This window comes from Cygnus atratus, chromosome 3, assembly GCF_013377495.2.
Source record: "Cygnus atratus isolate AKBS03 ecotype Queensland, Australia chromosome 3, CAtr_DNAZoo_HiC_assembly, whole genome shotgun sequence".
In the NCBI taxonomy this organism is placed as follows: Eukaryota; Metazoa; Chordata; class Aves; order Anseriformes; family Anatidae; genus Cygnus; species Cygnus atratus.
The window spans coordinates 114,658,966-114,684,472 of NC_066364.1; the positions used below are offsets into that span (position 1 = coordinate 114,658,966).

At 37.6% G+C, this 25,507-nt stretch overlaps 1 protein-coding gene across 5 annotated transcripts in view; it reads right to left on the minus strand.

The window, feature by feature from the left end:
- PLCB4 (phospholipase C beta 4) overlaps positions 1-25,507 on the minus strand; it is a 203,252-nt gene that overhangs the window by 145,518 nt on the left and 32,227 nt on the right. Inside the window, exon 3 of one of the 5 annotated variants that reach the window (XM_035552923.2) lies at positions 25,276-25,360. The exons of the other annotated variants lie outside the window; for them this stretch is intronic. The gene's annotated coding sequence lies outside the window, so the exon portion shown is untranslated. The remainder of the gene's footprint in view (positions 1-25,275; positions 25,361-25,507) is intronic. 5 annotated transcript variants of the gene reach the window in all.

Sequence of the window (25,507 nt, forward strand, 5' to 3'; positions counted from 1 at the left end):
CCGTACAATTACAGCATAATGCAAATAAATACCTGTGTCTGCATTATCACAATAACATCATCATCAGACAACACTAGATCATCACTGACTGTTGGTTCAGAATGCCACCTAATGTAGAAAACGAATTATCTGGTGCTGTCTCTGCAGTTATCTCCCATTTTGCTGACCCCTCCCCCCCAAGAAAGCACAAAACGGACAAATTTAGAAGGCAAATTAGTCATCTTTTCAATTTGTTCAAAATCATCGTCTAGGAAATGATAAGAGAATTCCCTTGTGCAGTATTGCAAATGAAAATAAGATGTTATGAGAGAGCTAAAGAACAACTATACTACAGCTGAAGAGGACAATAAAGGCATTATGCTAAATGGTTTCAGTGCCCCATCTATCTACTATTTTCCAGTTATGATTAAAAGCAGAGGCAATGCAAAAAGACTGATAATATTGATTCTGTTTGACATAAATTTCCTACCAGACAGCAAACTACTGTGAAAGAATGCCTGGTGACAGATTTTATGGTCACATACAAAACAGGCCCAAATTATCACAGAAATAATTAAAAATAAAAATCAGCAGACCACACAGATTGTTAATTGCATTTTTATTACACATTCTCTGAATATACTTGCAGATCAGATCCATTTTGTAAACAGGATTTTTATGGCTTAAATTCCATAAAGTAAATAAATAATCATCATCAGAGTAATCAACTACTGACCCCAACCTAAAAAACTGTGCTTGTCTGGAGCGGGAGCTTGCATTGTGCCGTTACTTAAAAGTAAGAGCATATATAACTACGAGCTCTCCCTCACCTAAACAAACATTCATTTTTGTTTTGCATTCCTCTGATCCGTTGTGGGGTTTTTGGTTCATCTTTTTGTTGTTGTTGTTTTTTGGTTCTTGTTTTTTTGTTTGATTGGTTTTATTTAAAAAAAAAATTACCACATACTGACAATAGCTCTTGGTACAATGCAAGCCAGCCACGATTTTCTTCCAATATAGGCCATGTAGCCCTTCCAAATAATTGAGGTCCAGTCACTCCCACATTTGCCATATAAATGGAGTAAGCAAAATGGTCCTAGAAGTTATCTGCAGTTTATCTACCTCTCTGTCCTCTAACTAGCAATACTCAAGTAGGCCAAATAATCAAGAATGAAAATGCACACAAAGGCAGTCAATTTTTAACTGTATTTTTTTTCTTTGGAAAACATAAAACCTTCAAAAGAGTCACATGTTTATAAGAGAAAAGGGAAAGTATCTGCAGACATAGCCTAATCAATTTTTCCCTTATGTGGGTATAGCCTAGAGCAATGCACTCAACTCCCAAACCTCTAGATCCCTAACACAATAAGGCATGCGAGTTGATACATACACGAAGAATACCCCTGTACAAGAAATAAACCAAACATTTCTTTTTACTAACCTTAAAAATATATTTACAGTGACGCTTTTTAGAGATGAAATGTAGTGAAAAGCTTCCAAAACGCATTTGGCTTCATATTTATAAGTATCTATTAATTCTGTAAAGTTCAGCTGATAAGCTCCTGTTAATTATAACACTTTCTGTGCATGCCTTTCATCTGAGGTTCTGGAAGTGCTTGGAAAATCTTAATTAGGTCTCAGAACACCACTGTGAAGAAAGAGTATTCTCTTTGCACAGAAGTAAAGACAAGGTGCAGACAGATTACGTGATTTGCCAAAGGTCAGAAGAAGGCTCTGGTCCTAACTGGCACTTAGCAGACACCAGTGTTAGCAGAGCTGTTCTCTCCAATACCCTCATCTCCAGTCGCATCTTGCAACCACCACACCGCTTACTTCTGTCCCTCACGTAAATATTGTATCCCCTCTTTGATTTTCAGTCACAGATTTAGCTGGAGCCCATGGAGACTCAGTCTATTCCAAGGAAAGTTCATTTCTAGTTTGGGGCAGTTGCGTAAATTTCTCTTCTTTAATCTGAACTGGTCTATGCAGGCACAACTGTTTGTTAAAGCTACAGCAAACCTTGCTTGGTATAATTAAATGTTGTGCCTGGAAGGCTGGAATATCTTATAGCATCAAAGGTTTAAAATCTCATTTTCAGCCCCAATTACTTGAACCACTACTATAAAACTACAATGGATAAAATCTCATCTGAAGCCCATTAAATCTTTGCTGTTGTAATGGAAGAGTAGCAAACAATCAATTTGCATTTTCCAGGGATATTTACCTCTACTGCAGCTTTCAGTTCTGCAGTGAAGCATACTGTCTGCCAACTTGGTCTAACTTAAGTCCAAAACTTCCATTTTTTGTTGCCAATCATCTGCTTCAACAAACCATACTAAAAAAAACATAAATATTAAAATCTGCTTTCATTTGTTTAAAATCAAGTGAGTAATTCTATTTGGCAGGATTTATGATAGCTGTAATACAAACGTGAAGTAATGAGATGACAGTTATAAAATAAAAGCTCTAAAAAAATGGGAGTGATAAGGAGAAAGATGATCAATTCTTCTAGTTGTAAGCTAAAACATTATTCAGCTTCCTACACAAACTTATTCTGACGTGTCTGACAAGATGTTTGATGCATACATGCCCTTGTACCCATACAGAATCAGAACTACTCAGACACCTCAAAAAAAAACCAAACCACTTTTCAGGAGTGATCAGTGCACACAGCACATAACCTTTGTGCTCGTCAATAGATTTTCAGAAGATCAGGACCTGGTGGCAGCAAACCTGAGATGAGAGCATATTGCTCTCCTGAAAAGTTGACATTTACCATGGAATCCAACTGGCAGCTCAGCTTGGGGGAATAAGGGAGGGGAGGGGGGGCCAGAAATCAAGTTCACACTGCCACTACACTTTCAATTGAATTTAAACCTCACCTAAAACACAGCAGATTAGGAGTAGTCAAGCTAGTGTATCCAAGATATTACTCATTCACCAGGCAGGGAAAAGGTTCATTTTTGAATAGGGAATAGACCACTACAAATTATTCCAAATCCTTTTCTATTTTGTCCCAGTTAAAGCTTCTTACTTACTCACTCCTTGAAAATATAAGATATGCTTTCATTCATATTACAAAAAAAAAAACACAACAAAAAACACTGCTGCTTCACACTACTCATTAATTTGAGACTTGTATTTGGAACCATCATTTTCCATTCCAACTGTACTGGTGAGATGCACAAAGACGAAAGAGTTGTCAAACAAAACAGCATACAGTTTTTAAATGCAAACACAGCCAATAGGAGCTTTTAGAAAAACACAACCTTGCAAAAATCATTTGGAAGTTGAAACTGTGGGTATACCCAGCACTTCCAGAAAAAAAACAAGAAGCATGGACAGCAAGCAAGAAAAGTAGTGCACAGTGCTTCTACATTAAAAAAAGTTGGAAGTGGCCCCTCATACATAGAAGAATGGAGATGAAAGCATTTCTCACCCAGGTCAGACTGATGAAAACCTGGGTGGGGATAGTGAAGACCTGATCCTAAACAACAACATGAAAAAAAAAAAAAAGTCACCCCACTATTTTCACATACCAATAGGAAGAAAAGAGTAGTTGGTGAACCCCCTGATATTGATGAGGAGCAGAAGGGCTGCTGCCAGCCACCCACAGATGCATTCCAAAAGAATATACTTTCTTTAACAACGTTAGAGATATTTCAACTTATTGTTGTGCTTAGAGACAGTAGCAGTGAGATGTTTTCAAACTGGGCCTCATTTCTGAGCCCATGGTTTGCCCCCAGAGGGCACTGCATGTTGAACAAAATCCAGTCTTACAACCCTGAGGCAAGTGAACAGCTCTCATGACAATATATGGACAGACAACCCAAAACAAATCAGTCAATACTCAGAAAACATGCTGGCTCCTTGAACCCACTTGCACAACCAGCCAGAGCCCCTTATTTATAGCTTTTCAGATCGCAGGGAAGCTGAGGATAGACTGTGTTAATTTTATATCATGTTTTTTAATTAAATTTTTCAGAAACTCAGAACCCAATTTTCTCTTCATAATATGAAGCTTTACTGGATATCTGTAAATAGAACATGAATTCATTTCCATATAAAGAGATCTAAATATACTACCCTTCACCAGTGGAAAAAAATAGAAAACCCCATGTTAACTAACAATCCATCTAATCTTTCACAGACTTTACACAGTGAAATCATTAATACAGCTCATGCTGCTACACATCAGTCCCTCTGAATAAAATACAGGCACTAGTAATGGGTATCAGTGATACTTTAGTCCAACTCTCCGCGGCTAAAGAAACACTTCATTAAACTGAATGAGAAGAATGAGTATCAGGTTGGAAAACAATGGCCTTTGAATTCCCGCTTCTACTGAACTAGATCGACATTTTGCCACTGATTTTAGCAAGGGCTGAAATCACAATTAATTCTGAAGAGCACCAGTAAAAGCAGCAGAATTTCCCACTGAATTTCCTCCATGAAGTGCATTTTTGCCAAGCAGGGTGTCAGTTGCAGCCATAAAGCAATGCCTTCTGAGGAACCTTTCCTCCTGCTTTCTAACTATGAAAGAGCACAGGGGAAAACAGAAAGAACCGACTACTAAAACAGGACGTGAGAAGTGAAGAGCTGTTTGTTGTTTTTATTTCAAGCACTCCATGGTTTCTCGAGTCATAATCATCACAATGACAGGGTTTTTCCTCAGGTCTTCATAACTAACCTAAACTGTACATTGGGATTTGTGGACATAACTTAGCAGACAAAGGGTTGGTCAACGGTAGGTAGAAAAAAATCCAGTTGGTTGTCTGTGCTCAGGTTTACTCCTGGTACATGCAAATTACCACAATTTCTAATACATTCATTACACAAGAAACATCATAAACTTAAGCTATAGTGTAATAATATTAAAAAAATAAATTTTAGAAACTATGCATGTTTTGAACATGTAATAAAATAAGGCATTATATCTGTTCTTTCTACTTACTATCTAATGCATACACACATTTGTCAGGGAAAAATCATATTTCTTCAGATGTTTAAAAATGTTCATTAATTAATCGTCCAACTACTCATTTAGTTTAATAAAAAAATTATTTTAGCAATGAAGTGAAAAAAAAGAAATCATTGGCTTTCGAAAGAAAAACAGCTACAGAGTTTAAAAATATATGCAATTAAACTGTAAGCTAAAAAGCAGAGTTCTACATATACCATTTCCAAACGGTTTTTGTACAACATAACCAGGGAGGCTGGCTTCATTTCCCAGCATTGCTTGTTAATAGCTTGAGAATGAAATACTTATTGTGGGATTCTGGTGACTACACCACTCAATTGTTAGAATGATTGCAATGTCACTCAATAATTTGATTGTCCTTACTGAGAGCCATTAGACACTGAATGTTTCTGAAAATCTGGGACTTGTTTAACCAGGAACTGATCTCTTCTCAAAATATCACCGATTATTTATGAGGGAATAGTTGTTTAAGAGCTTTTGACAATTCAAATGTCTTCTAAACCCAGAATCATGTAAGAATTAGCTAATGATTCTGATGGTAAATTATCTTAGCAGGAATGCAAGAAGGATAATGCTTGGTTTTAAATCATCATATACTACCACAGAATAATAAATAATATATATATATATATTTTTTTTTTAAAGTAACAGAGGTATTTACCAGGCAGTAAAGCAAGAGCCAGTGAGTCCTAGACTAGTAAGTTTCTTTGTGTGGGGAATCACTTGAGTCTTCGGGTATTCTTTAGCAGCTTTGGAGCAGTCCTTGCGTCAATAATCTGAAACACATTTCAACAATTTTCCTCTCCCTGAGGAACCATGCTCTCAGGTCAGGGTGTGGGACTGTGAAAAACTGGAGTGGAAGAAGTTGACATCACGGGTGTAAACACCTAGGCTGCACATGGCTAGGTGCATAGCAGAAAGGTGAAGGAGGTAGAGAGTACAGAGAAAAGGGCATACCTTAAGTTGGGGCAGAAGGATTTCCTAGTAGGATGGGTAAAATAAAGAACATGTGGCTATGGAAGCATGGTGGGAAGGTGACAGTTAGAGAAAGTAGGGGAGACATGACTGATTTCATAAATCAGATACAAAGCTGAAACTGCTGCTGTCACGAGTAGCAGTTCCAAAGCAAACTATGGATGAGAACTCATGTAAGGTTATAAATAAGCATCACAACAAATAGAGCTTGTCCCCAAGCTCCACTGTTTCCAGCAGAGGTACTCAGTTTGTACAGCCAAGACTCCCTCAACATAAACCAGTTCATGTTAAAGGAAGGAGCATCCACCTTTGAGATCAGGGGAAGTATACAACATCCCGCTTCCAAAATGAGGAAAGTTAGGTGACAAGCCATCAGGAACACTAGGATCCCCAAGCAACCAGCAGGAGAAGTTCTCTATTCCCCACCCCCATTAACTTCTGGTCTGTAACAGGAAACACCTTTTTCTACCTTCTCTGGAAAGCAGGCTCTGACCTAAAAACAAAGGCAGATAATTCACTGGAGCATTGAAGTGTGCAAGTGAGCAAACAGCATGATTCCAGAGCAAAGGGCGCAGACAGCAGAACTCCTCCTGTTCCGAGCTTTTCATCCTGACTCAGTGTAAGAAGAGATTTACCTGATGAGGAAAGAATCAGTACAATAAGCAGAAAGGAACCAGCACTGCTGAAGAAAGGGTGAATGTGACCCCTTTTTCTCACACTTCCACCAACACGGGAAATCGCCTGCCAAACTCTCTCTGCCTTCATTTGGCACAGGAGAGCAAGCAGTCTGAGTTACATTGCTGCTCATACCAGCAAGCTTTGCACCTTTCAGAGAAGTCCTTGCTCTCATTATCTATCCAGATCATCTTATCACCATCATCATACACACTTCTCTGATACACTCTCTCTCTTTGCTCCTTGCCTTTTCTCTTCTTCACTCCCCAAAACGGCAATATTAGCAATACTACCTTAAAACGGTAATAAAATAATCAAAGCCAGCATGAAGTCTGAACTAAATTCACTTCCTCCTTGAGTTGTTTCTTACTCGCTCATTCTTCTCTTACTTTTGACCCAGATTATTACCAGGGCTAATCTACAATTTTCAATCAAACCTGGGATTTTTATGGAGAAAACACGCATTTGATTACACTTATTTTTGCCTGACCCCATTCTCATCAATGATTCAGTTTTGGGGCTGCTGTTATCACACTGGCACTATCACAAACTCTTTTTTCCTCAAGAGAAAGCAATCGGTGATTAGCTGTAGTTCCACGTTTCTGGGTGAGGAGTCTGCATCTTGTGTTTGCTTGGTATTGCAAACACTGCATGCAGCCATATGAAAGCTTTTTTCAAGTCTGTCAACACAGCTTTTTCCCAGTCCACCTTATTGATACCCTACTAAAATTGACATGCGTAAAAGTTACTAGCACTAAAACAGAAAATACTGACTTCAGTAGTTCTCAGGCTATTTTGTAACAATCACTCAAGTCAAATGCTAAAGGAAACACCTGAAATTTATTTTATTTCATTTATTTCCAAATGAAATCAAAACACGGATGACCCCTATTTGCTTATCACACTTGATGGTATTCTCAAGAGTGACATTACTTAGGTTTCATAGATGCACTAATCTAAAAGCTGTCAGAAAATTCAGGTGTGTCAGAAGAATTTTGTACTGGAAGCATACTGTAAATCACAGACTGCTTCAGAGATGACATTTTCAGAAAAGCTTCTGAGACTAGCAGTAAGCCAAATAAGGATTTTTTTCAATGAGTCTACTACACAGTACTTTGTTACTCTCGATCTTTCTCCTTCCCACAAGATCTGTAGACAGAAAGCAGATTTCATTCACTGTGACTTGCAGTCCATGACTCAAAGATGTTCAGAAAGAAACTCAATGAGGGCAGCATTCCAGATTGCTTTCCGGACACAACATAACATCCCATCACCCCCAGAGGAAACACACACACAAGTGTTGAAATTCCTACTGGAACATGTGCTCCCGCTTCACTTGGCAAAATCTCACAAGCCAAAAAGCCTCAGCTGCTGTATGATACCACGTGCCAAAACAGATATCAAAGCCTTTGACATCATTCAACCTCAAACAGGAGAAATTCTTTTTATAACCACATGTAGTAGTTCTATGTATGCAAAATTTCTTAAAATGACACTTACGTGTACAGCTCTTGAACTGTCCCATATGCTTCCTTCCCTTCTTTCCCTATCAACACTATCTTTACATCAGTATCAATAATACTTATTCCCATCAGAGGCTTTGCATACTTGCCACGGAAAACACTGCACTCTAATTTTTTCTCTTAAACTATTAATTTGCTCGTAGATATTAAGACCTTGTTTTATGAGAAGTGTATGCTCACATCTTGAGTTAGCCCAGACGGTACTAAAGGCACAAAATTTATCGCCTGCTCACTTTTGGAGACTTACGATACAAGCAGACGGCGGAATACCCTGTTTTTCCCCAAGGATCATCTAATACAGCAAGATCAAATGAGATGAAAAAGTTGTCTTACAGAGCAAGTATCAGCAAATTTCAAAGCACTAGAAACACAAAGTGGATTAGAACATCTCCCTATAAAAAAAGGATCAGATAACTCCTGATCCGACAATGCCTGGCTACCTATCTTTGAACAACACATTTCACCTTTGTGTTTTATCATCTCTACAACTGGGGATAATGCCATCTCACGGGACTGTTTTGAGGTTTAATTATTAGTTGTAAAGGCCTTCAACTTCCTGAGCTGAAAGGCACAGTTTTAAACATTAGTAGCATCCATAATGTAGATCCGTATAGCTTACAGACCTTAGCAGTCAATCCTAGCAAATAAAGCCAGAATATGTTACACATTAATGTTGTGCTGCTACACGCAAGCATGCAGAGGATTGCGCACATTATTTAAATTAAACTTAAGGCTCTGCGACAAGGGAAGCTATTTGACTTTACCATGGGGGTAAAGTCTACTCACTTAAAAGCTGCAATAAATCTATCAGGAACATTTCTGTATTAAATACTAGACATAGTTGTACGAGCTTTCAATACTCCTGACAAACTCCTCCCCTAAAAAAACAAGAGTTGGTAAAGAAAAATACAAGTAGAGGACATGAAACATTTAGCCTCTAGGAGAAAGGGGCTAACAGATCTAACGTAAGAGGAAAGTCAGTTCTGTGCAAAATGTATAGGTGCTTGCATAACAAGCTTTTTTTTTTTTTCCCCTTCTCATCTGCCACCTTTTTTCCCCTCCAACAAAGGGCTTACTGTACAGCATGGGAAAGAGGCAGCTGCTCCCATAGGACCTCTAATAAACTTTGGGCCTATACTCTCATATGAAAATGATACAGCCCTTACCAAATCTGATTTTACCAAATAAGGGCCTTATTCTGAGCTAATGTCCTTAAAGTCACCTGTCAAACTCATCTAGCTACTTCCTTCTAGCTTATGCCAGTATGGATGAGCGGAGTATCAAGGCAATCCCTACCACAGGAGACCTTGCTCCCCTCGGAGGTGGGACTGCATCTCCCCTATTCAACCAGACATTCAAGGCTCCACCACACCTCCCCAGCATGCGTTGCTTCTCTTCCTCATTTCACTCTCAGTACATCTTGAATGCATACTGTCTTCCCACAGCTCAGCATGTGGTGCCAGCAGAAGGAATCCCTCACACTGTTCACGTACTGCTCTCATTTACACAGGTGAGCACGATATACAATGGATTAGGAAATCAATATTCATTCCAACCGCACTGCAGCTAAACCTCAGTACAGTGTGCTCTATTTAATAAATTCTCCCACTTCTGATAGTTTAAGTTTCAGAAAACCAAATTAGTATGTTAGACTGAAATAAAAAAAATATAAATACAGCCAACCCAAAAAACACCTGCTGATCTTTTTATCCATGTTTCAAGAGATACAGAACTACTTTCCAGTTTAGCTTTTTGTCATGAGCATTGTCTGCCTTTGAAACAAAAATACAATGAAAAGAGATAGCTGTGATCATCAGTAATTCATTCCTTTCCATGTGCATTTATACTTACACCCGTTAGGTCTCTACAACTAAATGCTGCACCCTATCAATATGCAAATAGCTGCTTTCTCACTTCAAGTTTCAGACACAAAAGAATGAAAGACTAGTTCATTTAATAATTGCTTTCAAGAGACCAGTGAGAATCATCAACAGTAAGTGTTCTTACGGGTTTCACTCTGATCTTGGACAGGAATACAATCAATATGTGCTGAGAGAAAGGTCCATGCTGAAAAGCAGGACTGATGAACTGTTTGGCAGAGGAGTGGGGGAAGATCCTGTCTCTGCAGCAGGCTGTGCATGTAGGCAGGGAAAGGATATACACACATGTACCATACTCTCATTGTAATCCGAAGGCTGGATGAATGACAGCAAGTCACCTGTAACTTGAATTTCAGTCCTTTATAATGTATTAATGAAAAACCAAGACTGAGGTCACACAAGGAGGCTTATATAAATTAAATGCTAGAACGAAGGAAAAAAAGGGAAAGTTTACTAGCTAATGAACAGGTTGGCCTATTCCTTGAATCCAAGCCGGGATATTATGGTCCAGAGATGGGGACAACTAGGTGGCTGGGTTCAGACAGCAGTGATTAATGAGTCTCAGTCTACGTAGATGCTGGTGACAGGCCAGCTACCACAGGATCATGCTTAATACTGAGAAAGGTTTCAGTGAACCCATGGAGATAAACTGACAGCTGCTTGGAGACTAGCAGGATAGAGTGAAGAGTCATAGTCGCAGAGAAGTGTGTAAGACACATTTGTGTTGTTTTCAATTTATTAAAGTTTTATATAAGAGAAAGAAGGTATTTATTTTTGAGGTTTCAAAAAAAATGAAGATAATCTGCAAAGGTCAATATGCAACGCATGATTACAAACTATTTAAAGGCCAAAGAGACTATTGTGCCACTGCTGAAAGTCAGTTGCTGTTCTGTAACCTTTAGAATGACTTTCTTATCAACAGTGAGTAATTGTGACCTTTCTCATCAAAAAAGTGCGATCAAATTCTAAATCCATTATAGAGAACACTGTGGAAAGAACGTTTTCCTCCTTTATTGTTACAACGTTTATGCAAGCCATAGGCAATGAACAGTTTCAGATGGTATTTTGATGTGTCAGGATAAAGACCAAACGGAGTTTTTTTGTTTGTTTGTTTTTGTCATTAGGAAATGAAGGCTTGTATCCTCAATTTAGTTTTCTATAACAGTTTTCTGCTTTTTTTGGGGGAAAAACAAATATAGCCTTTTTCAGCTATTCTAAAATTGAAGCAGAGGCCTAATATTTCCCTTTGTTAATTATACGAAGTGTTTACGTGATAACATGATAGCAATGTTGAACAAAATTCAATAACATTATACACAACATCACTTTAAAACAAGTAATTCTTTTAGCACATTTGACAATTTCAAGGGCAACTACTTGAACTAGAACAGTAACAAGCACAAGAAAAATAGTGAATACGTGTAAACCTCGGACAACAGCTCTTGTGGTAACCATAAAAATGAAGGACTACAAATCACCTTACGTGCAGAGTTAGCTTTACAGAGAAAATGAGCAGTTGAAACATGAGTTTAATGAAGCTGAAATTTCTCACCTAATTCAAGAGTCTAAGAGCTATATGCACAAGCTAAGTTATCTGTCTAGCTCTAATGACTGCAAAATGTTAGACACCTCCGGAAGACAAGTCATACCATCCTTGGATATTTGTCTAGAACAAGACAGATGAATCATTCCCCCAGAGGTGCCTTATTCTCTCCTGCAACTTCAGGAGCCACCAAACCAATAGCTTAAATAGATGCGTTGCTTTAGGCAGCCAAACTAGGTGAGATAAATCCTACCCATACAGCTAGACAGCATATCAAATAATACTATATATCCACTTTATGTGGAAACTGAGATGTGCCCTTTTTTCCTGTACTGTAACTTAATACCTCCTTTGTAACTCATCCCTCATCTAACCTGTTTTATGCATTCTCTTAAAAATATTTTCTCCCCCGGTTCCCCCTCTCACTGCTCTCATCTCTTTAGAGAGAAATTAAAAAAAAAATCGAAACTTTTTAAAAAAGAAATTTTCAAAATTGTGTAGATCTCAGTTTAGATAACACTAGAACTGAAAGAAATTTTAAAGCACCTGGAAACATCCCCTGCATCATAAGTTTACTTTATGCCACAAAATCACTTCCCGAGCTTCCCCTGCAGTGTTGTGGAGGATTATTTTTTTTTTTGATGCACATTAATTAGTATTATTCTATCAAAAATACACTTAATTCTCCTAAGTGTAATAAATACAGAAAATATTAGAAATACTGTATTTTACCAGAACACCAATAAAATCAGTGTAGCAATGAGTACTTGAGAACGCTACTCATTATATGTTTGGTATTAGTTACAGCTCTTTTCTAAAGACTCAGTACAAAAATGTGGACAGAAAGATGCAAAGGCTCACGAAACTGCATGAACAGGGCTTTTATTAAGCATTTATGACCACGTAGACCATTGGTTTGATGTCATTCTTCAATTTTACCAAAAGTACCAGAGATAAAGATAATTTCTTGTCAAATGAAACAAGCGCAATAAAAACAAAAAGAGCAGTGTAAGACCTTACAATTACTTCAACATCACCATATAAGTTAACTACAGAAATTAGCTCATGTGGAACATTTTATGATTATAAGCTATCAGAACACTGGCAGTTGATGTTATTCAGTGAATACCAGGAAAAAGTAATTATATGAGAGCACAGAGTTAGAATAAATATCTTCCCTGATAGGTGTAAAAAAAAGGAACAGACGCATGCCTGATGCAAACTCAAATGTTTTTTTGGAAGTTACTGGCATCTGAAGATGTGGACTAACATTTTTATGTTTAAGGAAAAAAGTAAAGAAAGAAGAAAGTAAGGAGCATAATCCTAATTATGTAAATGCCTTTTTTGTTGAACAAGGTAGTTGCAATTTTGCATTAAATCAAGCTACATGATTTCATCCTAAAAATTCTGTTAAGTAGTGTAGGTGTAAGAAGTGACCTTGTTCAGAATGAGAGCAGCCTGGCGTTAACACCACGGACTCAAAACTCTGTTAGAGGTAAGAGAATAGTACAGTGTTCTGGCTACTACCTGGCTGCTCATACAGTATTTCGTCAAGTATTCCTGCAGTTACACATGCACAAAACAGCTGAAATTATCTTCCTCTCCATAGTACTGGGATTCTCAAGTAGAGTATTTCAAAAATGCCTTCCATTGGTTCTACTGCACAGCTGCTGTCCTGACAGCAAAGACAGTTTGATTAACCAAAAGCAAGTTTGCTTGGACCTCATAGAGCTTTCTCCTCATAAGCTGACACAGAAATACATCCAATATATACAAGTGCATATGTAGAATCCAGCAGCAAAGACTGACCTAAAGTACCAACTACCTTTGTAAATGTAGCAGTTATCTGTAGAAAAATAAATAAATAAATCACCCCTTAAGTTAAAAAAACACAAAGTCACATCATGCTAAGAAGTAAAGATGGAGAGATAAAAAAATCCACCACATAGTGCCTTTTATGCTAAAAAAAATGTATATACCTAGTGGAGTAAAGGCAGAGGAAGATGCACAGACTTCAGATTCTTATGTTCCAAGGAGCTCAGAGGAACAAACCATATGCCTAAAGTACGTTCTCATCCCTGAGGGTATTCTAAAGAAAACAAAAGCATAGACTGTCCTCCTGAAAAGGGCAAAAAAAGTCAAGCGTACAGTAAAGGACAAAGTGGGATAGGAGTTGAATCATACCTGCAGAAAGAAAACAAAAGGAATCTACAAAACAGTCTGCATTTGTCTTTTGATAAAGCTCCTAACAGATCTTTTAAAATGTATTCTGTTTCTCGTAGCTCTGATTAAAAGAACAGAAAAAGTTGCTACACATTCTATGTTCTCCCAGATGTTCTTGTTGATGAACAGAAAACTTTTCTACTTTCATAAGCACAGGCTCCTTCACAAAGCCTGTGGAAGCCACAAAAGTGAGACTTACGATAGTTTTCCAAACATTGAAGTTGTTATGATTCTGATTCAGCAAAAGCAAACACAAATTCATGAAAGCAGTTATTCACACTGCCATTAATGAAACCAGCCCCACAAATTAAGTTGCATGATATTCAGCAAACCATTCTCTCCCTCTGAAACTATCAATTGAAGAGAACACATTTACAAGCTTGTTCTAAGAACCTCCAAGCGGAATAAAATAGTTTAGTTTCTGCTGTTAGGGAGATTCATTAGTCTATATTTTATTTATTCCACTAAAAATATTGTGAATATTTACCTAGTTTAAAATACTGTCTCAGGAAGAACAGCCCTGATCCAAGAAGAGCTGAAAACAAACTGTTCATCATCTTGAGTTGAAGTAACTCCACTAAGAACAGAGATTTACTGAGAAAGACCTTTTTGCACTCTTTTCCTATAGCTTACAAATAAATTAAGTTGGAGAATATGGATGGGCAAACATGAACAATGCTCTGATAAATATTCAAAGTATTTGTGAATCAGAATCAGTGTTTAGAAGAAATGAAAGTATACAGCTGCATATACCTGACATAAACCTTGAAATCTGTTGTCTTTTAAATCCTAACTTGACAGCAGAAGTATTTACTGGGTATACACTACTATACTTAAAAAGTGAAAAAGATAAACATTTATCAGTATGCTATCGAGAAAGGTAGTTTTTTTTTTTTTTTTTTTTAAAACATAAGAGCCGCATCGGCTCTCTTCATCCTAGAGAAAACAGAACTCAGAACAAGGTAATCTTAGACAAAACTTAAAATACAGTTAAAGGAAACAAACATATGTTAAAATTGACCTCTTTTTCAATATATATCTCAGTGAACAATAAAGCAGTATGAAAAATAGGGAGACAAATGTAAATGTTTTCATTTTCTAAGTTTACTGATATTTTTATTACTTGAACATGTACCTGAGCTGTATAGTACAAAGCAGTATCTAAGTAATGCAGAACAGCTACTATTCATACTTATAAAACACAATTTCTCCACGAATTACCTTCAGTAAGTCCCCAAACCAAAACAGAAAATTATACTTCAGTAACACTGGCAAACTTTCAAGCCCTCTCACTTTCCGAAGATTAAACTATATGGAAAGAAAACAATAAAATGAGTATCTTCAGTTTTACAGAAAACAAACGTTGCAGATTCTAAGATAGAAATCCTTAGAAGTCTGAACTACATTTCACTTGAACAGTAAGACATTTGAATGGTAAAAAAAAAAAAAAAAAACAAGCTATTTCTTACAGGCAGCAGAATGGTAGCACTAGGAATAAATTCTCACCTAGCCTAGCAGCTAACGCCTCAAAACACCTTCCTGTGCTGGAATATGCCCTTTTCTTCCATACCTACTTTTTCTTCTTTACGTAGCTTTAAACTACGCTTACAAACCACAAAAATTAAAGTAGTGGTTAGGGTGCATACACGCGTACCTGGCTCTCTCTTAAACTAACAATTGTAACAACATCTGTTTAAATACGGCTTCTTCAGTGCCAGATTACTGATCAAAATCTCATCCCAAAACCCACTTTTTGCTGGGGGCCACTTGTAACTCTATTTTGCAGACCTTTGGGCTTACACAGCTACCCCTAAAGTTCTCTATTATTACAGTTCCTTAATCAAAGCAACATAGATTGAAGTCTACACCTGCCTGCAATGCAATCCTCTCACCTAGCTGTAATGCAGGTACAAAATTTTAAGTTTTAGATTGGGATCAAGAAGTTTAACATCTAATCTGTTCAGTATACACAATATTACTGACCTCTTTCAACTGAGCCATTTCAGACATCTGCCCAAGCAATATTCCTCAATCTAGGGAAAGTTAGCTTTCTGAATAATGTATCTTGCATTTCCTCCCAAGCAATATGCTTCCATCCTGGCTATCAATTTGCAAGACAAACCAAAAGATGTCCATAGACAAACATGGTTCAGTCCAATTGTTTTCTGCTTTCATACCCTAACAGAACAGGGAGGGAAAGACCAGGAAGAAACAAAAACAACATTTTCATCTTAAAATAGGACACAAAAAATGCACCACACTAAGACACCAGGACACCATGTTTCTAAAAGTCAATTTAATTAACCTCACCCTGCAACAGCTGAAGTCTTCAATTTCCAACCAAATTACTATTTCAGTAAGTAAAAGAGTAATTTTCTTACATTAAGACACAGCATAGAATTAATGTTGTTTTCGTTACATTTTAATGAAGCTCAAAGTGACACATGCAAAACATCAGAAATAAGAGCATCACCAATCTGAAAACAAATATTTTAAAACAAAGAGAACCAAGGTTATTTTACTGTGCCCTCCCTAGTTTCCCCCAAACATTTCATTTTACTATTTCATTTTCCTGTTTTTTAAAGCATACTTCTCTCTCCTGGGACTGAGTAACCTTTAAATGGATCTCTAGTGCAAGTGAAACGCCTGACTGACTATTCAAGAGAAAAAGTGGAACTATAACTCACAGAGCACTCTCTAATGCACAAAGTAAACAAACAGGAAAGATGGAAAATCCCACTATTTATTTTGTGGTCACCTTCTGATAAATATAAATGGGAGAGTTGAATTCTACCAGTAGAAAGGTGACTTACAACTAGACAAGTATTACTGAGGAGAAATAAGTATGTTTCAACTGTTTGCTCTGAAACTTTACTGACTTTCTAGGTTTTGCAGTTTTCCAGAAGCTGAGGAAAAACCCTCATCAGGTCACATCTCACTGAAGCAAACCAGAAAGCAATGCTACAAATGGAAATCACGAGGAATGTTCTGACCATGCCACTTTTCCAAAGGCATGTCACAGTTCTTGAAGAAAAAAAAAACAAACTAAAAAAAACAGAGTGGCAGGGTGCAGGGTCAACATCAGCAAGTTTTCCCTCCAGCATGGTTTTGGTGTGCCTAACAATCTCTCGTGGAAACAAGCCTGTGCAGTATCAGCACCCCCCAAGTGCTTCCAGCAGCCCTGATCAGGCTGGGACGTGCAGATCTTCCAGGTCTCAGAGGGGCTGGACTCTGGAGAAGCCACAGCTGAGGAAAGACCTCAGTCTCTGAGCATCCATGGACAATTAGGTCTTCAAACTACCAAAAAATAAACACTAGAATTATTTGCAGGACATTCTCCTCAGACTAGTTTTGTTCTAGAACTAAACTATTTTATTTGTTTTGTATTTTATTTCCTCCAAGAGTGGGTTTTCATGTACTCTAGAAGGGTACATCTATGCATTCATACAATTATTTATCCAAGGATATCCTGTATCTATAAAATGTCACTTATCCATACACGTAGTATAGATTTTTTTTTATATTTCTAATTGATACGAACATATTTAGATGTGTTATAGTTATATGCATTTTTAATATATCCATATAGCTGTACATTTGCAGCTAATGTTTTTGTTACATCATTATATAAATATTGTTATATCTTTTCTTCTCCCTTCAAGAATTAATCACTTGTAATCCAACAGAACAACATATTACTTGTCTAACTGGTGGGTGCAGTGTACAGAAAATCAAATGTGTATTTCTTTTTTTGTTGATGCTTTTTTTTTTTTTTTTTTGCTATGTATAGCATGTGTTTCATTGTTACAGAATGTTTCTATGAGGCAGAGTGACATTAATGACAAAAAAATGGACTCATCAGACACTCTGGAGAGTTGCTGGTAGTTTTTTTTTTGTTTTGATTTTAAGTATTATGGGCACATGGAAGAGTTGGCATTTCTGATTGTATACACTTAGCACAGAGGTGAATGTCAGTACAACAGATCCACTTACTTAAAAATAAGTAAATATCAAGAATGTAAGACTTCCACCTCCCTGACTAGTCTTTACTATGACACAGTATTAATCTGAAACACATTTGTATGGTTAGACATTTTACTTTTCTTAAGCCATAAGTAGAGAAATGGTGTAAGAAAGGATCTTTAGACAAAATCTTAGTGACTGCGGTACACTCTAGCCATGTAGGAAGCAGCAAGGAGGAGAGTTGAACCATGGTCTCAAATTTTACCGCATCTCTTCCCAACTTCCCTTGTGTAGTCCTGTTAATGTGGGTACACATTGCATGAGTTATATGATAAACATTGTAAGAATAGTTAGCAATTAACTGAGAAAAATATTTGGATTTATATCCTGAAATTTAAAAAATAATAAAAGAAAAGAGATTGTGAGCCCTAAAATGGTTCAGCTTTATTTCTACAGCCAGTCTCATTCTCCTTGACACTGCCACTTGATTGCCTTTTTAGTCCCCCTCAAACACAGACACACACACACAAAATAACAACAGGTTTACAGAGAAGCTGTTAAGGCACAGTTGTGGAAAATACTATAGTGTCACTGAGCTAAACAGCCTCCCCAGCTTCGCTCTGCAAGTTTGCCTTTAGGAACATCAGTGGCTGGATGCCTGTCTGCGAGTCCTCCTTCAGAGGCACGTTCTCTCTTCAGAGAGAATACTCTACCCTTTCAGTGTACTTTGACTCCTGTTCAACCAAAGATACGGCACTTGTGCACACTGTTCTTTGAAAATACATCCGACATTATAAAATCCTCAGAATTATGTTCAAATGAGTAGTGTATCTGCAGCCCTAGCACATCAGATCGTTCCTTGTTGCAGTTTTGGAGCTGAAGGCTCCCCAGCCTGCTCGCTACCCAAATATACAGCTTGTATGCTGGACCTATCAATGAGTTGGTTCATGTGCTGTCACTATGAACTAGTTATCTAAAGTTCCTAGAGATAATTGTGTTTTTCTACTTAAGCATTAAAAATTATACTACATATATAACAGGCAGACTAACACACACAAACTAAGCAGAAACAAACCAGCCAATTGAATTTTTAACAGTCAATGCAAGATTTGGTTAGCGTTTACTGAAGTTCATCTGGTAACTTGGTATGTAGGCTAAAGCTGGCCTAGAATATCTTGTATTAATAAAATTATTATAAACCATTCACAGCCCCACTCAGCATCAGGTTTGACATACCACAGCTCTGATTCTACAGCAAATCTAAGGAAAACTGCATTTGTTCTCTCATCTTGCTCAAAAGGGTACTTTATTCTGTAGTTTTTCTAAGTGCCCTAGAAGTGATATGTATATGTTAATGGAACAGTATATAAAGTCACCTCAAAGACAATTGTTTTAAAATTGTAAACCCCTACAGATGGGATGTAGGGTGACAAGTTAATTTAAAATTAGATTCCTGGATATAGTGCACACCTGCTAATTGAGAGAAGTGGGAGGAGGGAGAAGAAGGTTACTGCTCTATATTTGAAAAGGTGAATCCCTCCTTCATTAGGAGAGGAGAGGAACGAAATCCAGAACCATACTGCACAGCAGATGTAACTGCTACCAATTGCAAGGATTTCTGAACAGCTGCAGGGGATGGGGATGGTTGTATCCATGCTTGTGCTTTTTCACTACAGGTGAAATCCATCCAAGTTCAAGGAAGCTGTCAGGGTGTTGTGGTAAAGAGAAAGACCGCTGAATACAAAGTCTCAAACAGCCCAACATATGCTCTTCTGCGGCCCTCTCTCATCACTGGAGAGCAGCGGAAATCCAGAGACACTACCGCCCCCATCTCCATCACTGCTCAGACCTGCCCACAGGGCACCCTGAGAACGGCCTCTGTGCTCTCCCAAGGCACAGAGGCACCGCATCCAACCTGGTGCCCCTTGCCGACCTCGGCGTTGAGGCACACCAACCACCCTTTCGTGCGCCTTGTTGAATTTCACACCCACAGCCCATGCAGAAACCTCACTTTCTTCCCAATGTTTCACACCAGCAGCACCTACCAGCAAAGCTGAGGAGAAAAAGACAGGGCACGTGTGTGTTGCCATTCCCACTTCTGCAAGGCCACAGGATTTGGTGGTGTAACACAACATTGCTACAGGTTATTTCTACCAACAGCAATTGTTATTTGCGAAATGCCAGCACTGTGTGCGACGAAGTATGACACTAAAGTAGAGCAAGAAATTTAGCTTTGTCACCCACTTATGGCACTCAAAAGAGGAGCAGACGGAACAGAGACAATGAACAGAGAATATGGCCACTGTAGCTTCTTATTTTACTAATGGTTCTAATTGCTGACATTCAACATTCAATTATTCATACGCAGTTACATGTTCCTATTGTGCCAGAAGCATCGTAGGGACTTTGAAGATAAGAGTTGATAACAGCTGCACTTAGAAGTATTTTGCCTTAATTACTTAGGAGAATACTTGCATATGAAATATCTAGAAACACACAAGGCAATGTGAGCATTAGGAAATAAGCCAAACCCTGTAGGTTTAAGAAGCGTGCATAAGTGCGCTCCCCTTCCTAGCTCCTGAGGCTCCAGCATTTTGCCTTGTAATTTAAAAGAGCCCCAAACGCAATTTCACAACTGTTGTTAGAACTGCAATTGCAGGTAAGCATGTATACATGTTCACACATACAACTACCAAGAAAGTAAATACGTATGCTGGACAGTACATCTCTAGAAATGTCTGATGAACAAAATAAAACAATGGGCTACAGTTTAATTCTTTTTAAATAAAATACATAAAAATAGTCATAACAACAGCAAAACCCTATACAAGAAGCTTACAAAACAACTAGCAGACGTGAATCAACACAACTGAAACCAAATCAAAATTCTATCTTTATGTTTTCCTTTTTACACTTCTACAAAAGAGTCAACCTAAAATTACAAGGATGTAAAAATGCTCCACTTTGGAAAAATTAAAAAAAAGTGGCATGCAATAAAATATCTATTATTAGCTTTGTCACTGTTCTATTTGTCTTCAATATCTTTCATAATAAAACCTAGAAGAATGAAGGGCAATATAATTATTTCTAAATCTCTACATAAACAAAAAGGGACTGTCCCCATTTATAGTTTAATATAGAATTAAACACCAAATCAATATTAAATAATGACTGAAATTGTTTAGGCAGCTGGCTGCATTTATGTTGACCTTACCTGCCATTTGATCAAGAATTTTCCATATACTGAATACAAAATAGCTTACAGGACACAAAGCTGATTATTATGTCAGACAAACTCTTCTCCTTTAAGTTCATACAACTAACCCTATGGCAAGCCTCTAAGAGACTTTTGTCTTCTTCTGCATTACGAGGGGGGTACTTTAAGTGATGCCAAATTCAGTTTTTTAAAATACAGATCTTGAAACTACTGAAACACTTTGGAAAGAAGCACAGTCATTTACTCAAATTCCCTCCATGCTAACAATTGACTAATTACAGTTCCTTCTGTTAGCAAAGCTCGCAGTACATTTTTCTTGCATATTAGCCAGATTTTGTTTGGAGTAACTTTTCAGCTTTTTCTCTTTGCTAAGTACTTTTTAGCCCCACAGTGTCTGAGAAGCCCCTCTGAAAATATTAAAAAAAATAATAATACGCGCCATCAACAACGCTTCTATTCTGCACTGCGGCTACAGAAGAAAGAGAAAGAAAGGAAGAAAGAGGAAACTGCTGACATGTTCTCCACCTGGTGTTTAAATGGTTTTACCCACGAGACAAACTGGACTTCAGACTGCTCAGATTTAAAGGCTCTCAATTTTAAGTTTGATGTGTTAACTTCAGCACGTGAAAATAAAAATCAAGAGTTAAGATACATGGCTTTCTTTTTACAACATTGAGCTGGCACTGGCAAACAAACCCTGTTTCACTGATTCTTTTGTGGGTGTGGTACTTTGAGTCACAGAAACAAAACCAGAACGAAGCATATGGGATGCTTAGGACCCTTGAGAGAATTCTGTGGTTTGCTGTCCTGCAGTTGAGCTATGAACAGTTACTGCTGTGGTCTAACCCATCTACCCCATGAACTCCAACAAATGTTTACCTATCTGCCGCTCTAATGTGTTACTCAGCAATTCTACAACAGTGTTTGAATTCACCAAACCCCTGGGAGCTGTTTGCAATATTTCATTGCATTCTGCAGAATGCACGCTCACATACTTAAAATACACAGTGGGAAAGCACTGTACTGAGAAAGGGCTGAACGACCATTGACACAGCAGCAGTGAATTGCACGTGGACAGTAAAAACAAGAGAGGAATCCATTTGTTATGAAAAGCACATTAGATATGAAGAGGTCAGGGACTAGTTCCATTAGCACTAGCCTAACAGTAACCTTGAACTAGCTTTTAATTACTTTCAATTTCTGCAGCCATTGCTCTTAAGACAGGCACAGCTGTTGAAATCCTGATATCCCAAACAAGAGCTCCCATTCCTGTTAAGATGATCAGGATTTTTGTCTGTTTCCTCAGTAGCAAAAAGATTTTTGCTGCTTTACTCTGAATATGGTTTCAGTAGCAGTGGAATAGGGGAAAAAGCAATAGCCACATTGCTTGCTTGGTCCAACAACACACACACACCCCTTTAATTTGCTCAAGTTTTGCATTAGCGCTCATCAGAAAAGCAACGGAGAAGCAACTTTTGTTCTTCTGCACATGCGTTGAAAGCAACAAAAAAAAATCTCATTCTCACAAGCCTCAGCCTATCCAAACGGCCTGAAATAACTTCCTCCTTAATTTTTAGTGTTTTCTGTGAACTTAGACATTCATCAAAAAACTATATATAGGAACAACATCTAAAGATGCATGGGAAATACTCCCTTATCTTGGAGCCTGGGATCATTTATTTTACTGCAAAAAATATAAAATCAATGCCTGAAAAAGTACTGAAGAATTATGATCATATTCTTAAATACATTAGTTCTGTATCTGATTACACTAGCAAAAAAAATGGGCAACAGGCACTGAGTGTCTTGGTATTGAATTACCATGCAACCTTTTCCTCTAGCAACGCAAATTTTCAGTGTATAGACTATGAGTAAAATACTAGTTTAACACTAGTTTAAATTTGAAGTTATTGGCCACAACTGCCAGTTTCATGGCAGATGCAAGGTTCTGTTAAACAAAAGCTGGGTATATTATTTACCACAATTACCTATGAAATACCACATGCAGAAAAATAAAGGCAAAGCCAGCTAAAACTGTACTAAAATCAGCGTGACATCTTTAAAATAAATTTCTTCATATCTTCAAAGCTTCAAAGAAATGGAAATATTAATTTGGAATGTTATAATTCACAGTAACCCCTGATCCACTGTTCTTCTGCTTATGACTTTGTTCTACCATAAATTGTTTCATATCAGCTTGCTGAACAATAAATAAAAGTTTCTGAAATTGCTCAGTACAATTACAGGAAGCACACCAGCACTCCCCTATCTAAAAAAACTGAACTGTACAGCTAATAAGAATAATCATTGTGATCAATACACATCAATCTGGTGATTATCACACGAGAATACCCTTTGGCTGCTCAGTTTTTCTGGTTTTCTTTTAACCTTAATGGAACTGGGATGCAAAGAGGAAAGCTGAGCGCAAGAATTCCTCAAACAGGAGGACTCCTGCAACCAGAAATACCAGAAATGCAGAAGCACATCGTGGTACCAGCAGGGATCCTGGTTTCATTGTGCTAACTGCTCTGCTGACAGATGGAGGGGCGCTTTTCTTTGAAGAATTTTTAAGGAGTAGAAAAATGGCTAAGAAAGTGATATGAGCAATCCAGAATCAGTCACTGAACATGCAACCTGTGCCTGCATTGCAGATCAATGGTGTCCCCTCTGAACCTGCCTGTTGATAGATTAACAGGGGAACTACAGGATAGTAGCAAAATCACATCACTACAAGAACAGGGGACACATGCAGATGAGACACCTAGCACCAAAATAAAGTTGCAAAAACAACAGCCAAAACACCGATGCTATCAAAAGCTCTGCAGGCTATACAATCTGCCACAGGAGCTGCAAGATTTGGTGAAAAGCCCCCATTATGCCAACAGTCTTGCCAACCAAATGAAATAAATTGAAGTGAAACATGAGAGAGTGAGAGAGAGAGAGAGAGTGAGAGAGAGATGGAAAAACAAAAAAAAATTTAAGAATTTATTTGGGTTCTCTCTTAAAGCACACGAATGCAAATGGTAAAGCTGATTCCACTGATTTCAGCAGGCTGTATCACCAACTCCTGAATAATAAATCTTCTTTCTAGTTCAGATCAGTGAAAAATCAACTGATACAAGATGTTACAGTGCTTGTGAAGTGTCCTGGCTGGAACATTGTCCAGGGATTAGAACAATTAAAGACTATTCAGGCTCCATCCTTTAAATCCAATTCTACTCCATTAAAATAGTTGGATTTTTTCCCTTGTAACTGTGAGAAGAATTTGGCCTTAAATTACAATTGTCTGATAGCTATATTTACAGAACTAGCAATACCCTGAAAATACAGAACCTCCAAGAGAAAAGAGCTCATAAAAAAAACCTTATGGGATTATCAATTAAGACATTCTAGCTTCCAAACTTAAAATAAATGGAAAATATGTCATATGAACCTCTGTAGATATTCAATCATTTTATTTTTATTATATTGAGACCCGTAATTGCACCTGGAAGGAAGGAAAAACTGGATCACTTTGTCCCCATTGGTCTAAAAGCACAAGTACCATCAAGAGACATACCTGACTCACGAGCAGAGTGAGCAGCAATGAGACCAGTATTAACAAGCTTCACATGAAAAAAATAATTAGGACAGTCAGGAAAAAAAAAAATCAGAGGATTTAATTGTTCACATAGCTATGAAATAGAATCCACACCGTTTAGAAAGTTCAATGAAACAATACTGAAGTAAGGAGTTCTGCCTCTTACCAATCACACATACTGCCGTATAATCCACTACATATGCTAAATATACCTATTTTTGGATCTTAACTTTATCTTCCATTTTGTGACTGATATTTAAAACATAGGAATCATTTTAGCACAATACGGTTTGTATGTAACACACAGAAAACAAACTTTTCTTGAATCATGTGTGCATGCATTTTACCAGATAAGTCCAACAAATCAGCCTTTATCTTCTCCACACAATATTATGTGCATTTTCATAGAAATAATCATCTAGGTATAAACAGGAATGGCTCGACTGGTGTTAACACTGTCCCCTAAGGAAACAGAGGTGTTTATGCACCAGAGAAAAGTAACCTGCCATTGAAGAGAACTGAAGTATAAATAGCAGAGAGGGTCTCTGCACTTAATATTAAGCATATATGACAACTGAGAATGAAAAAAAATGAAGAAATGCCAACACAGAAAACTATTTACAAGAGGACATAATCAAGATTCAAGTTTAAACCTACCAGGAGCTTGCTCCCATCTTGTTCTCTATTTTCAAGCATAATCAATTGAACCAGAAAGCAGTAATACAAAAATACTTACATGAGAAAGGCCTTGCTTTTCAGAAAACCGTTACAAAGGAATGTTCATTAAACAGGCATCTTATGTATTGCAACACCTCTAGTGCCTGCACAAAGCAAAACAATACCTTTAATAAAGTAGAAGCCAGCAGCTTTCCTAATGCATCTCATAAAACTGGTGTGTGTAAAGCTCTATCAACCCTCCATTTCAATTTCCATACACATCAATATTTCTCATTTACTGCTCATCTAAA